Below are 16,689 nucleotides of genomic sequence, written 5' to 3'. Positions count from 1 at the left end.
AGCCCGCGTGCAGAGGCCAAGCATTGCAGGCAAGAGGGGCCCTGCCTGGCATGTATGGGATTGCAGCAAATACTGAGCCCACAAGGACTGATGGAGGAGCTGCTCCATGGATAAAGCCTTCTTCCACATACATCACTGAGAGATCCACCTGATGAGGAGCAGATAGCTAGTAAAATACCTTCATCGTTCCTTATTACCCTCTCCCCCTAAAACTGTGCGTTAGTGCAGAAAATAGCACGGTGCTGTAGTGAAAACCCATATCCCTGTGTGCTGAGCATGCACACAACCCCACTGCTTATATAGGACTGGATTTGAATTCAAGGCATTTACATTAACAACTTAGATGGTATATGATGATAAACATTGGGTAGAAATTTCCTAAAGGAAACTTGGAAGTATTCTTCCCTGTTGGAAAGCCACTGGCAAGAGCTGCCTAACGTGCAGCTTCGTGGCCAAATGAAAGGAAAGCGGATGGGGCCTGGCACATGGAAAGACAGCATGATTATTCAAAACAGTGATTTAACATTTTATGCTGCCTTCATCTGAACTCAGCTGGTGGCGATTTCTGCATCCCTAGTAACCCCTTTTACTTGATACCTGTGGATAATAGTTTCTGCATTTTTAGCCAAGTCTATAAAAGATAACAGAAAACACACCAATCGCATTTGGTTATAACTGCCCCATCTTGCAGAATTGAAGCTTAAATGAGACAAAGCCAGGATGGGATGAAAATGAAGTAAAACCAGGATTTGCTAGTCTGAGATATGTTATTTCTCTGATGCTATCAGAGATGTATCTTACATCTTTCTTCAGGAACAGCCTCCACGTTCATGGAAGATGCTACTGACAAATGAAAAAGATCCATTTGGAAAACACTTAAGTTTAAACTGATGTATTAAAAACTATTTTGTCACACATCATATGTGCTCAAGCAAGACAATGCATGGCTTGTTGTGTTATGGTTATTTATCAGATAAGAGGCAATCTGAGAATCTGAATCATAAATGTCCTCATCACAAGCGCAGTCAAGTGCCAAACCCCAACCAGCACAAGGGACCATATCTAGATTTTAAGCAGCTACCTCCCACCACGTACGCACATATTACCACACACCCCATATTACCAATTACTGGGGATAATCAAGAAATAAAACTGTTTCAAAAGGAGAAAAAAAGAAAGATTTCAGCATTTGGTTTTATTCTGCACTGGATGCAATGGGATTTCTTTTTTTTCCTGGGGAGGGGGGAAAGATGACCAAAGGACAACACTGTCCCAGAGCAAACACATTGAATATCTTGCTGTTCAGGCTATTCAACCGGAACATCAAAAAGGGAAAGCAGCAGCTGAATCCAGAACATACCCTGCGCATCCTCACCACAGCATCAGAGTTACTGCATTTTGCTTCAAACCCCTTCTCATGTTTGATGAATTATACAGATTAGAAGAGCTCTAACCAAAGGGCCTGGAAGTACATCCCAAAAATGCTGAACACTGACGTGGGACTACAGAAGCTTTGGTTTCCCATTTCTCAGGTCAAGGCTCTGAACTGAACCAGGCTGCATCTTGCTGCCAGTTAAGAGGCTTCATACAGCTCTTAAAAACCAAAACCAAAAGCTCTAGGCAAATATGGCTGCAACTGCTACAGTGCTACTAAAATTTCATTTTTGAAAAATGGCAAGAAGAAAGAATTCAACCCAGCTGCATTCCAGAGGAGCCCTCTCAGGTACTACTGCTTGGGCTGAGGGTGCACCACCAACTCCTTTCTGGGGCACCAAACCTGGGCTTCCAACTTTAACTCCCTTTTTGTTTCATTCATAAAATTTGCCTTTAATAAATCATTTTCCTTTAAAATAAACCGCTCCAGTGCAGTGTTCATTCATGCATAGGAAATTAAAATGTGTTACAAAGCTAATTTATGCACCCCGTTGGCCACGGCGCCTGTCGAATATGCCTCCTTGGACACACACTCAGGATGCATTTGCACATGTTTGATCTGAGTTTTGGTAAACAGTGTTAGAAACAGCTGAGAAGTTTTTAACTTCTTTTTTTTTCCAAATGAAAAATTTCATCAAAATGGACATTCACACAAGGCTGGGGCAGGGCAGGGGAGGTACCATTAAATATTCCACCCCTGAAGAATCTCACAACATTTTTATTTTTTGATAATGAGGGTGAAAATCAGCCCAATTTCTTTTCATTAGGACTTGTTATATTGTTCTTGCTTTCTCTGAAAAACTTCACAGGAGAAAAAGAATTCCCAACAAGCTTTCATTTTAATTGATTCATATTCAATCCAATGAGGTCATGCATGTTTAATTATCATCATCCTTATTACAGATGGAAAATCAACTTCCTCTGATGTTGCTATGCGAATTATCATCTCATTTGTTTAGCAATGGCATCTAGACAACTGATCGAGCTTACAGCAAACAAATACCAAAAAGACCTGTACAGAACCCATTACAAACAGTGGCCAGGATTCAGTAAAGTACTTTGCCATGTATCACGTTTAGCACCATTTAAACATTCCTGCTTTAGCTCTTGAAGTTAAGAACATGCTCAAGTATTTTGCCACACTGCACTTTCAGTAAAAGAAAGAGGAGAAACGGGAAGAAAATATCACCATGTTCATTTAACTGATGGGAATGGAGGTGCAGAGTAATTAAAATGAGCTTTTGAAAGGGACAAAATGTTTCTGAAATGCAGGGCTGTTAGAAACACCAGCTCAGGTCTCTTGGCTTAGACTGATTGTGAGGAGTAAAACATACTCTGGACAGATTTTTCTAAATCCCCTACAGCACCAGTAAATCACCAGGCACCTATGTACCTTTGCCAATTTGTCCCTTATGATGGGACTTACGTTATGGGACTTACGTTAAGTGCCAAGTTGTCTGTTAGTAGTGGTAAATTTTCCTCCTAATGACGTTGTCAATTCAACACTTTAACAGTGAGCCAGGGGACAGATATGAGAGTAAACAAAATCAACCAAAAACCTGCCGATAGACTGAAAATGCTTCCTTTTCTTCTTTTGCTTTACAGAAAAGGTAGGTAAACTTGATGTTAATCTCTGCTCCAAGCAAGTGTAACTCTTTTGCATCCAAATAAATTGTGGCATCTATGAGTACCGCTATAGCACATTAGTGAAATGATGCGCGTGACCCAAAATAAGAACATGAGGACCCGGAGACTGCTCTTCAAAGCAGCTGGGTGTACATATCTTTGAAATGGTTATTAAGTTCATTTAGGTACCAAATTAAGCAAAGAGTGGGAGGAAAGACTGATGAAACTATAATCTGATCTCCTGATCCAAGTTTAACCTTGGCTTAGCAGCACTGTCTGGTTTTATACTTATTTTTAATTTAGTGATGCTCTGATGATTTATTTCTATATTAAAGTCTATTTCACAAAAGCACAGAAAGAAACTACTGTATAAAAAGGAAATGCTCCCTCGCAGTTAAAAATGAACCCATTTTACTAGGCATGCAGGAATTTCTTGACTAAGCTAGCCATAAATCAGCAAGAGAAGGACTGCTCACTGGAAAAAAAGCAGTCATACTACATTGTCTCTGCAAGGGTATTCCTTGCTAAAATGGAAAACGTGCCTCTATTGTACAGCCCTGATAACAAATAGGTCTTCAAAGCTCCTTGGTTTACATCAAGACCTCCCTAGAAATCTTGACCGTAAGTATTTTACTGCATGCAGCATTAAGAGCCCCTTCTGATCACTGCTTTGCTATCCCAGATATGAAAAGGCCATCAGCCTGGTGCCACAGTCCAGTAAAACTACTAATCCTTTATTATACTTGTCTTCATGAATGCCCAGGTGATTTTCCTTGGCAAGAACTGCAAGTCTCCATCCCAAAATCAGATGGAACAATCCACCTTGGCTAGCAGCAAGCCAGCCATCTGCTTCCCCCATCTCCTCATTTCTGTTCCAAAAGTAACTGGAATCTCTCCTCTCTTGCCACTTTCCACTTTATTTTTAGAGCATCCTTCAGTCAGAGATCAGTTCCCCATCAGTAAGTAATACCGCATATTGTGTGCTTCTCTCTCCTTACAACCACATTTTCTTCCAACAGAAATATTAGAGCGGAAACATTATGTTTGTTGACCAGTGGACAGAGAGCTTTACATACAACACAAAGAAAACAAAATATCATGTAGATTAGACAGACCTAAATCCTGAAATTCACTCAGAGGAAGGTGAAATACTGTCACCAAACCTTGTCATCTGAGAGAAAAACAGATTTCCCCCGGCTCTGAAATGGTGACCAAACTCATGACTGCCCATATACAAGTGCAGATGCCTATGGACAAAGAGAAAGGACAAAACCCAGTGCTCGTACAGTTTATTTTTTCTTGGTGTTTTCAGAATGCTTCCGAGATGATACCCACACAGCTGTCAACTGAAGCAAAAAGATAAGCCTAAACACAGGGTTGGTACAACATTGGTCAGTAACTGTTCATATCCCTTCCCTTCACCAAAAAAAAGAAGCAAATGAAATGGGACATCCCAAGTCATTGTGAAAGTTGCAGCTATACTGAGAAGAGAGAAGAATATTCAGGGGAACTACCCTCAGCCACCTCATCCTCCGTTTTAAACCAAATTAGCATCTGCTATTCAAGCTCATATAATTAACACTATAATGGCAGCATTCACTCTTCTGACCAACCGTTTGATCTTCCTATGAAATGCAAATACATGCAGGTAAGAGCAGTTTTTAAACACACCCATTTTAGTGCATGAATTAGCCTGAACAAACAGCTTTGTATTAAAATCTGTCTTACCATCTCTTCCAGCATATGTGGCCCACTGAACACCAGGGAACTTCCCAACTCCCTCCAAACTAGGAGAAAAATATAAACAAGCTGCATCGCCAAACCCTTTCTCAGTGCCAGCCTTTGCTTCTGCCTCTGTTGTGGCCACAAACGCTGTCGACATGTTCAATGGTTCAGCTCCAGTCCCACTCAGGACTGCCACCAGCTTCAAAATTCTAAGTGGCACCTCCCCTGGAGCCTTCAGTTCTCCAACTCTTCCGTTTTTCTGCCTGCATAAGTTTGTACTGTGAGGATTTCACAATACTGCTTCTTGGCACCCTGCCTTAGCAGACTTCCCACACCTAAAGGAAAACTTCTGTCATTGTAACAGGAAAAAAACTTCCCAAAACTTCTTTTCCTTAAAAAAGAAGCTAGAAACACAAAACTACATGGTCATTAAATCCCACACGGAAACTGCGTTTGTGGAGAATCTCTGCTGAGCTCTAGGAAACCTGTCAGATGCTCTTTTCTCCCAGGGCGGGACTTGACAAGAATATTGACGCTAAACAGGGAGCACAAGAAGGCAATTATAAGGTGCACATTTGTGAAAATGATTGATGGCTTTTCTAATTGCAAAGAAAAACAGAGTGGTGGTGGTGGCAGCAGCGATGGTGACAGAATGGACCATTGCCTTTACAGACATCAATCTAATGCTTAGCAGAGAAAAGAGCTCTTTCAAAACACCTCCAAACAGTGACTTTGGGAATAATTTACAAAGACTAGCAAACCTGAGCCTCCCTCTCTCCAGGGCATGACAAACCTCTCCGGAGGCTCATCCGGATGCAGAATGCCCACCATGGAGGAGCCCACCCCTCTGCCTGACCTGTGTGAGAGTCAGAACACCCACCTTCTCCCAGTGCCAAAACCTCCTCTTCAGCCCAGTTCTCCCATTCAGATAGACCAGCTTGCTGCAACTACAAAACTTTGAGGTCTTATGGCACCATGCAAAGCCACTGACAGCCATTCACATAAATATTTCATGTTGGGTTTTTTTTTCCCCCCTCTCCCAAACTAATTTTTCCTGAAGGGAAACCGGAGAGAGAGACAGAAAGGACAAGGAAGGAGAAGGACACGCTACACTGGCATCCAAGCAACCATGCTATGCTATCAGCTAGTGCTACAGGCTGTGCTGGGTTAATAGAGATGCTACGCCAGACAACCACTGCTGCCTCCACGCTTGCAAATTTAAAGACAGGACTAAAGAAGGGAGGGAACTGGCTGCAGGGCTGGTGAAGGGCTGCTCCCCCCAGGGCAGACAAGCCCAGTGCAGAGCCCAGCCTCCAGCCCACCTGAGGGCCGAAAGACAGCTGATTTCTTTGCTTCCAATGCAGCAGTTCCCTCTCCCCCGCAAAAAGAGGTGAGTTTGCCCAGGCATTAATCAGAGCAAAGCGAGCACTAGTCAGATCAAGCTAAGAACAACTCCAACCTGACTGCTTATTAGCAAGTACCTCCTCATCTTCTAAGGAGTGGAACAACTACAAGACAACTGGGATCTGAGAAAGGTGTTCGTTAAACACCGTGGTGCCCAGCACAGAAAAAACAGCCTTCCTTAACCGTCACGTTGAGGCAGAGACTTGGCCTGAGAGCTAATCAGAACAAACTCTGTTCCCAGCCTCCTGTTTCCCCACAACAGAGTCTTTTGCTCTCCCCAGATCCTCTTGGGACTGGAAGCACAACACAACATTTCTGATCTGGGGACTCCAAAAACCTTAAGCAACTGAGAGGACTCCTCCCCACCCCATCCTCCCTCCACATTGGATTCAAATACATGAGTTGAAGCAGCAGGGTTTGGCTGGGGAAGCAGGAGCAGTGGCAACCCAGCACACCATCAAACCCTTTAGGGTCAGCACACCTGATACTCTTCCATAAAGCTACTACAAATGCTGTAGTGCAGCAGGGCTTCACAAGCCAGCAGCGTTTTTGCGGGTAGCCAACCTCTCCATCCACAGGGCAAAGCCAGACACCAGGCTGTCACTACATGCAGTCATTTAAAGGCATTCATGAGAGCTGCATTCTGGAGCCTCAACAAACAGCAACTAAAACATGTTCTAATGTGTTTTCATTTACATATGAATGCAAAAAATCCCTGGCAACAATATTGTCTGCCAGTCCTCATTCTGTTCTTTGAAGGAGCCCAATGCACATAACATCAAGGGTTGTACAAGACCAGTCTGGCTGCAGAAGGCAGCAAATATCAACTTTTCTGTTCTTCCTCAAAGATGGGGAGGCAGGGAGAGGGTGGGTGCACCCATATGTATGGGGGTGGGGGATCACCACCCTGGAGTACCGTGCCTCCAGAAACCCAACCACCAGCCTCTTGTCAAAGCCTGAAACACTCTTCTTCATTCCAACCTGTGATGCTCATTTTGAAGTTTGAGCTTTTCTGATGTGTCACTTCCTGTGACAAATGATGGGGCTGTGGGGACTATGTTCTGGAGACAAGCCATCCCTTTCAAAGCCCACTGTTCAGCAGCAATCCTTGCATCCGTAGGATGTGTGTTCATGGCCCACTGTGGAGAACAGTGCTTGCTAGAGACCAAAGCTGCACCTAACTAACAGTGCTCTCAAAGATACTGCTTGAAGCCAGGCTGTACCGGGTTTGCATGGCAAGGTTTTGGTAGCAGGGGGGCTTCTGTGAGAAGCTGCTAGAAGCTTCCCCTATGTCCGACAGAGCCAATGTCAGCTGGCTCCAAGACGGACCTGCTGCTGGCCAAGGCTGAGCCAATCAGCAACAGTGGTAGTGCCTCTGTGATAACATATTTAAGGAGGTGGGGGAGGCCCAGGACACAAACTGCAGCTGGAGTGAGGAGTGAGAATATGCAAGAGGAACGACTCTGCAGACACCAAGGTCAGTGAAGAAGGAGGGGGAGGAGGTGCTCCAGGCGCCGGAGAAGAGATTCCCCTGCAGCCCATGGTGAAGACCATGGTGAGGCAGGCTGTGCCCCTGCAGCCCATGGAGGCCCACAGTGGAGCAGAGTGAAGTTGAGCCCGGGAAGAAGGAAGGGGTAAGGGGAAAGTGTTTTAAGATTTGGTTTTATTTCTCATTACCCTACACGTATTCTCGCACCTCTCTCCTACTCAGTTTTAACTGGTAATAAATTAAACTGATTTTCATCAAGTCGAGTCTGTTTTGCCCATGATGATAATTGCTGAATGATCTCCCTGTCCTTATCTTGACCCACGAGCTTTTTTGTTATATTTTCTCTCCCCTGTCCGGTTGAGAATGGGAGTGGTGGAGTGGCTTTGGTGGGCACTTGGCATCCAGGCAGGGCATGAACTGACTGTAAAACAAGTCCTCCCAGGAAAGTCCTGTCTTCAGAGTAAGCAGTGATTGAACGGAGAGAGCTGGCAGTCAGGACAACTATCACGCATGCCAAGCCATCCACAGAGTCACTCCTCTCTGCTGCCACTAAATCACACCCTACCTACAGCTACGCTCTGCTGCCTTATCCCCTCCCCTTGTTCTCTAGGTGATTTTTATCTTATCAGATGTCCTTCCACATCACCAAGTTCCCTCAAGATCCCATGACATTCATTTCTGCAGCTGCTGGTCTACACCAGCCCACTAGCCTAGACCTACTCTTACACATGCTACAGCCAAGACAGCAGGCAGGGGTCTGCTGCCCCATGCAAGGAGGTTTGTGGTCTTGATCCTACCCCATTGCAAAGTAAAAAGCCACCACACAGCCCAACTAGCAACGTTACCTCCAACTTTCCCAAGAAGCTCTAAGAAATCAAACTGAAATGCCGGAATTTTAAAATATTCAAAAGAGCTAAATTTTCAGAAAACCACATACAGACAGGCTCAGTAGCGACCTAAACAAGAAACAGCAACAAAACCATTAGGAACTTGTAAAACTGCCCTTCTCCAGCTTTTTCCACTTGCAGATTTCCAAACCTGCACATTTGCACTAAAAACCCAGGATAAAGAGAGGCGGCTACCACTGGCTGGGCTTGTCAGTGTGGAGACCGGGCACTTGCGACTGCCACAGATGCCTAAAGTGAGCATGCCAGGACACAACTGCAGCCTTCTGCTCTGCGTCTGCCAGATACGTCTTGCCCATTAAACATGTGATGTGTAAGCCTGCTGCTCGCACCCATGTGTACATGCTTTACAAGTACCGTGAAAGCATTTAAAGATTTAACCTCGAGAAGATTTAATTTAGACTATCCAACACAGAGCAGCAAAGTCAGTGCTCTGGGCAGGAACAGAGTGGAATAGTTTATAAAAGCCTCCCATGCTCCCAAGCAGAGGCAGCTGGGAGCTCCTAAGGCATCAAACACTTATTGCTTCAACCGATGGATATGATAATAAGGATCTATTTTTCCTTTAATCTAAACTATGTGTATTTATGCACCACTGACTGAAAAGGACACTGAATTAAAGTGCACATGAAAGAAAATCATAGCCCTCAGCACTTGCTCTCAAACACTCTTTTAAGTCTGTTTGATGAAGGGCTGCTATATTTTGTCACCGAGCGCAATCGGCTCGATTATCACTTCTTTGTTTTGAATACCCACCTTCGAAGTCATTAAATACTTGCCTCTTAATGAGAATAGATTGGTTTTGGCCAATAAATCACTTAAATGCCATCTGCCAAAGAAAAAAGAAATTCAAAGCGCCAAATTCCCCCAACTCTTTTTTGCATATTTTCCCCTCGGTTTAGGATTTAGAGAGAAAAGACGTTTGTATAATCCATCAATGGCAGCTTTCTCCTAGGGGAAGTGTGAACAGACCACAGAAAAGGCTCTGCTTGGCTTTGACTTGCAAAACCACTTCATGGACTACTTTGAAACAACACAGTCAGTGGGATATGAGCTCTGTATATTGGTGTTGTCCCAGATTGTTTTGTTTTTATTCATAAGATTATTTCAGTGAAAACAGGCTGACTGAAGCTTAATTTTACTAGCAATTGTTAAATAATTCAATACCCATCTTTTCTGTCTCTTTAATGCCTCTGAAAAATCAAACCCCTTCACAAATTAAAGGCCAAATCCTGTTTACTCTTTCCTTTTCTAAAGCAACTTTGACATCAACAAAAGCTGTTTTTGTGACTTGGGCTCAGATTAAAAGTTCTGTCAGTGCAAATAGTGTTGTTTTTTTTTTTTTTAAATCAGGAGCATACTTTTTTCTTTTTAATCAAAATACTTCTCTTATGCAAAGCTTTAAAAATATAAAGGCAAATACTTCCAGTATGGTCAGCTTGCTTTCTTTATAGAAATGGATTACATTAACATTTTATACCAATAAACTATGACTCCCTTCAGGAAGGAGGATTTGCTCCCTTCCCTGCACCCTCTGTTTACCTCCTGAAGGGACAAGCCTGCAGGCTAATTGTCCCTTGCCCAGTTTTAAAGACTCTTCAGGAAGAAATCTTGCTGACTTCGGCATTCAAAGAAGAACTTGAAGTTTTACCTGCAATAACGCCTTCAGTTTGGCAAAGAATAGTGGTTTCAAAGGAAACAAGCCCCCACTCAAGGCTGTGAAGAGCTCCTGACTGCAAGGGCGATTAAATCTGCGCCAAACTGGCCTGAATGCTCAGGACTCAAGGGATGGATCTCCTCTGTGCCAGGAGAAACACAGCCTTCTCTGGGGAAGCTATTTAATACTGCACCCAAATCCCACTCCATGCTCCAAAATGGTCTACCTAAAAAGTGCACAAATGCTGCCTTTTCAAGGTCACTTGGCCAAACTGGCCAAGCGTGAGCCCATTTGGGTCCTCCTGTTGTTTCTGTACCATGACACGCTGGCATCTATGAGGACTGCATTGGCCATGATGCTCAGAAGCTGCAGAAACATTGATTCTTCACTTGTAACGTCCCCTCCCAAACTCTGGTGTTTGGTGGGAAACTTGCCATGTTTCAGTGAGGTTTGGATCAACCCCAACTTCTGGATGCAGCCAACGTTTGCAGTCCCAAGGACAGTCTTACGAAAACAAAAAGATCTCCTGAAACAAGACACAGCACTAACAAACATGGAGATAGCTGGTCATCACATGGGCTACTGCTAACCAGCTACATATGCTTAAATCTCAGGTGTACCCTCAGCAGAGGCTTTATAGTCTTTCAGACAGTGAAACGAATCTGTTCATCTTGTAAAACCTGACACTACTACAAATTATTAGACACCCTTCTTCTACATTTTGTACTAAATTATGTATCATTAAAAATGACCAGACAAAGAATTCATCATAAAAAGGAAGTTTGAGATTTTTCAGAACAAACCAATAGAAACCAAGGAAATAATCCTTTAAATTCTGCCCTGTCCTCACATATCACCTATACTTAACAGTCTGCAACACCTCTGAGTTGCTGGATGCCTTCTGATAAAATGCAACACTGAATACTCAAATGTTGGTGAAAATATTTATAATAGTTTAGGCAAGCCTGTCTAAACCTATTTATTGAGGTTTTGATGTGCTGCCGTAACATGCTCATTGCTGCAAAGGCGTGGATGCACTGCAGGAACAAGTTGTCCTAGACATGAAGATCCACTTGCATCATTCTGCATGGCTGTAGAGGTTATTCCTGAGAACTGTTTTACTCCTATGGCTATTTCAAGGTTTGTGCATATCCCGTGTGGACAAAAATTTCACACTGTAACAGTTGCCTGGAAAAAGTTTCAGTAGTTAGACTAAAAGAGGAAAGAACACACCACTTATTAAAATAAAGAAAATGCCAAGTTTTTCTGCTTTAGAAAGCCATCATGGGATGATGGCTGCTGGAAGCACTAATGAAAAACAGTAGATAGTGCTTTCTGGAATTAAATTATATACATATATATAAAAAAATAAATATATATAAAAATATATATATTATAATAATATCACCACAAATCCCTATAGTCTTACTGCAAGTGAAATGCACAGCACCCAAAGTGGGAGACCTCAACACCATTTGCAGTCTACAACTGAGAGAATAGTTTATATTAAACACCACAAGCATTTGTTAAGTAGTAGAATTAGACACCCTCTCTCCACTCATGCTGTATTCAATAACCTAAAACCGAGTGTCCTGGTTTCGGCTGGGATAGAGTTAATCTTCTTCCTAGTAGCAGGCATAGTGCTGTGTTTTGGATTTAGTAGGAGAAGAATGTTGATAACACGCTGATGTTTTTAGTTGTTGCTGAGTACTGCTTATGCTAGTCAAGGACTTTTCAGCTTCCCATGCTCTGCCAGGTACACAAGAAACTGGGAGGGGGCGCAGCCAGAATAGTTGATCCAAACTGACCAAAGGGCTATTCCATACCATATGACGTCATGCTCAGCATATAAGCTGTGGGGAGTTGGCCAGGGAGCAGCGATCGCTGCTCGGGAACTGTCTGGGTATCGGTCGGCGGGTGGTGAGCAATTGCATTGTGCATCACTTGCTTTGTATATTGTTATTATTATTATACTGTTATTATCATCACCGTTTTACTTTATTTCAATTATTAAACTGTTCTTATCTCAACCCAGGAGTGTTTCTCACTCTTACTCCTCCAATTCTCTCCCCCATCCCATCGGGGTAGGGGGAGTGAGCGAGCGGCTGCGTGGTGCTTAGTTGCTGGCTGGGGCTAAACCACGACACCGAGGTTTTCTGGTTTGGTTTTCCCCACCCCATCTCAACCTCTGCATCATTTACACAACTGGGATGAGAGTTCACTCTTTCGTAAATACACTGCAAGAGCAAATCCATTAGCTTTTCTGAGGCTGAGATAACAGGTAATTGGGTGGGTTAATTCAAATTATTTTCATCTTTAAAAAATCCCCAAACCTAGCAGCCTTTCTAATCTTTTACAAGCCATAACTCTCAAAATGGATTTCCTCCTCAAAGTGATCTTAATACTAATTAAACAAGCTTTTGTCTTCCAACACCAGTAAAGATTAAGTACCACATAAAACAGCTGCAGCAAAGCCCCATCCAAAGTGCAATTTAACCTGCTAGCTGGTTCCCAGCTGGCATCCCACACACCACAAGCTTAGAAATAGGCTTCTTTGTCATCTCTGAAGTCACCTGAGGACTTCTTCAGCCCCAGCACATTACAGGGGGTTGCTAACTAATGGAGCTATTCAGCAGTGCTTTTGCCTCTTGGATTCAACTGATCCGCCCAGCCAAGTGTGGAAAATACAAAGAGAAAGTCAGGAAATGAATTATATTCTAAATAATCTACCGTTTGGGACTAGTGGGGTCACAGCACTGTCGATGGACTCACCAACCAAGCAGCAAAGATTCAAGTTTCTTTTCTCTCTGGTGGGTTATGGGAAATACTACCAGCAGAAAAGCGTGACGACCCCAATTTCCATGCTCAGGTAAGTGTCCCCTTGTCCTCAAGGCTGCTTAATATGCACTATCTGCTTGCTTGGCTTCTTGAAGAGACACAGATGCAAGAGTGCATTTAATTGTTTTCCTGAATCAGACCCCTGGAGCCATTGATATCTCACATACGTAATTACAAATCATGAGTCTTGCAACTGAAGCGCAATCAGCACATCTAGCCATAAGTCTTCCATATATCAGCAATTTCTCCAAAGCTGCTTTTTGACAAAACTTGATGCAGCATGAATTAAGTAAGTCAGGCAGAAGAAACTGCTGGCGTTGAGGTTCGCAGCCCACTGATGCTGCAGCAGGCTCTATACCCCGAGAAGCCAGGTGGGAAATGAATTCCTGGAGACCACGAGAAGGCAGACCCCACCCTGCGGTACCCCATGTCCAGATCAGGTCATCAACCTGCAGTTTCACAGCATTTCCAAAGATGTTTTTGGACTCCCACAGGACACGGAAAGCATCTTCCATTTTTTGTTAACATTGGTTTACTGGACTCTCAATAAACATTGATCAATATATATAATTAATAACAAAGGCCTGGATAAATTCTGGCTACATCTCCTAGAGCAAAGTATGTCCACATATAGGCAAGCATGTATTCATTAGCACCATTTGAACTAGGAAATGAAAATATTCCTGAGCTCATGCTGACAAAAATCAGGATCTATATGATGACCATTTCAAATGTCACTTACTGTCTGCCTGTTCTGTGAGGACTAATTTAGACATGATACATTACGCTGTAATCACAATTTTATCTTCTGGGCAGAGGTAGTCAGAGGAAGTCTGTAAGCCTGGCAAGGAAATTCTAGCTGTGAAATGCATGCACAACTGAGTACTAAGATTGAGGGTATCTTTGTGTATCAGGATTTTAAATGTTAATGGAAAAAAAAAAACGCAAAAGAAGATGTATTACAGAATACAAGTATTACACCAGCATCCCTCCTAGGCATTAAGAGAGACTATTTCTTGTAGGGAAGTTATTGGGATAAAGCAGGAGCCTGGAGCCAGTCTGAGACTGGGCCATATTTTAGATGGGTTTCATGCCATCAGCTCTCTTTGCCTGGATAATTATATCTTGTGAATTATCCATGAGAGAAAATTGCCTCCAAACATATTCACACAGCTGTCTGTCTCCAGTCTCTGCTGCTGAGTATTTGGTAGGGGGTGACACATCGGGTCTCACAAGCAAGCTGGAGTACCCCTTGCAGGCAGGGGAACTTCTCTTGGGGCTGCCATAATCCCCACACACTGAGAGAATAAAAACAACAAAAAAAAGGGATTAACTGCCTTACTTTGCTCCCACTCTTTTATCCTAAAAATTCTCTTAGAAACTAATGTACCTCTGTATACTGTAATTTCAGAGTTTCCTCTAATCCCATGCATAATTACATGGAGTACTGCACTGGTATCCTTTTCATGCAAATATTGCCATAAAGTGCATAGTTTTCATAGCATTATATAACAAAAAAATAACTGTAGTCATTTATTTCTGGTCTGTATGTGGTTACACAACATAATGCAATGAGACACTATTTTTCATTAGCTTTTTGTTGTGGACACTACCCATTTATCTTTCTCATAATCCTTCCCCCAGTGCATGTTAACAATGTTATTTTAGTAAGTTGTTTAATTATTTAACATCGCTGGGAGGCTACTGGCTTTGTTATAGAAGCCCTTTCCCAGAGCACTCTTCAGAGGCAGTACCCTTCCAACCCTGGCTTCCCCCAAGCCCCGATTCCCACACACTGTAGCCTCAAGCAGCAGTGTCCACATTACAAATGCCTTTAACAAAGTCAAAGCAGATGATCACAACGTGCACCCTTGTTGCTGCCAGTCAAGTGTCTCCATAAGCCTTCTCTGATCCCTAATTCATTGGTGGTTCAACTCAGCCGTACTCAAGAGCTGAGCAGGCAGACCATTGGGATTACAAGGCTGCAGATGCCATGGGGCTCAGAGGGCATCACCTGCTCATAGGTTGTCTCCAAAAACGGTGCAGAAAGTTGCAAGAACCCCAGAGCAGACTGATAAACCTCTTACACCTGCCAGCTCCTCCTAAGCAGTAACTTTGCAATCTGCTTAGATGTAGACATACAATGCTCAATATCCTGTTCACATTTTAGCAACAACTTTTTTTAAAGACAAAACAAGCTCCAGAACAACCTAATATGACATCCTGCCCAATGGAAGACAACTCCCATGCAAACCCTTCATTGCTGTAGCAGTAGACCGGAAGTACATAAAACACCAAATCAGCACTCACTCAAAGCTTAGCAGTACTGGCTGGCTCTTGGCATTGAACCAAGGGAAAAAAAAAGTGTGCTGGTAGATCTGGAGATGTGTTTAAGTGTCCAACATCTGTGTGACCCCATTTACACTCTTGGCCTTGGCAGCTCCCTTTGTAAACTGGTTCATATCTGGAGAGCCTGTGGCAAAGCTACATCCTGAAACACTAACATCCTTCTTGCATTAGCTACTGACCTCTCCACTCCACCTCTTCACAGCCATCCAACCCTTTGGTTGCCCACAGCTCTCCTCCTCCTCAGTCACTCACTTTTCTTCCCTCTTTCCCTTCTCATCTCTCCTGCCATCAAACACCAACTTCCACAAAGCAGCCTGTCCCTTCCCATCTCTCTCTGCCACAGCTCACCCTCCTTAACCACTCCCCTAAGCACACTGAAACCGAAATTCAAACCCCGTTTGTGTAGGACAATATAACAGAAGGTCATGCCATATATTTAGGCATCATACTTAGGTGGGTCCAGTTTCTTCAGTGCACCTTGCTTGACAGTTTTTGAACAACAGAAAGCTCCTGGGGTCGTGTCGCAGTCACAGGGGACATCCCATCTGCCCAAAGCCTGACTGTTTCTCCCAACTACAGCAGTTTAGTCTAATAAAAGAGGTTGCTCTTCCCTGCAACACTTTCTTGACTTCTACATCCACTGGCTGAGAGGCTTATCCCAACAGAGATGGTCCACTTTTATCATCCTCCAGCGGCACCAGTTTGGGCACTGGAGTCAAGATGGCTGTAGGGACTGCCAGCACCACATTGCTCATGCCTCACTTGCAAAGGCTTTTGAATTCCTCAGCTTCACCTTCTCTATACTCCTGCCACTCAGCCCCTCCTTTAACAAGTCCAGCAGCTTACATTTGGTTAAAATAACTGTTTATTCCTCAAAGACTTGATTCCTGTCCAGAATAAACTGTCAGTTCCTCCACTGATGGCTGAATATGCTGTCTGGAACAAGGGAGCCCAAAGGAATGAAAAAGGGCGCTTTGTAAATGGGACTAGACCTAATTTCAGCTTCCAGGGCCTGTATCATTGACCAAAGCACAGACATTTTGGTTCAGGGTTCAGATCAGGCGTGGATTTGCATGGGGATATGGATCTGTTATGTGCCTGAGGACAAGACTTCTCCATATTAAACAAGTTAGGAGCAACATATCCTATTCACTTGGCCAGAAAACCACTCCTGATCATAGCATCACTTCTGATAGTTAGGGGCTGTCAATGGAAAATCATTGACCTCTGCATACAGAGCAGCCCCAGCCTCCCACCCACAC

General features: G+C 43.4%; 1 protein-coding gene across 1 annotated transcript in view; it reads right to left on the bottom strand.

Annotated features, from left to right (window-relative positions):
* Window positions 1-16,689, bottom strand: part of GALNT17 (polypeptide N-acetylgalactosaminyltransferase 17) — a 217,140-nt gene that overhangs the window by 102,716 nt on the left and 97,735 nt on the right. The gene's annotated exons all lie outside the window — the stretch shown is intronic.

Source organism: Pelecanus crispus, chromosome 12 (assembly GCF_030463565.1).
Source record: "Pelecanus crispus isolate bPelCri1 chromosome 12, bPelCri1.pri, whole genome shotgun sequence".
NCBI lineage: Eukaryota > Metazoa > Chordata > Aves > Pelecaniformes > Pelecanidae > Pelecanus > Pelecanus crispus.
The sequence above is the reverse complement of the archived record's forward strand: the minus strand, read 5'-3'. Positions and strand labels throughout refer to the sequence as shown.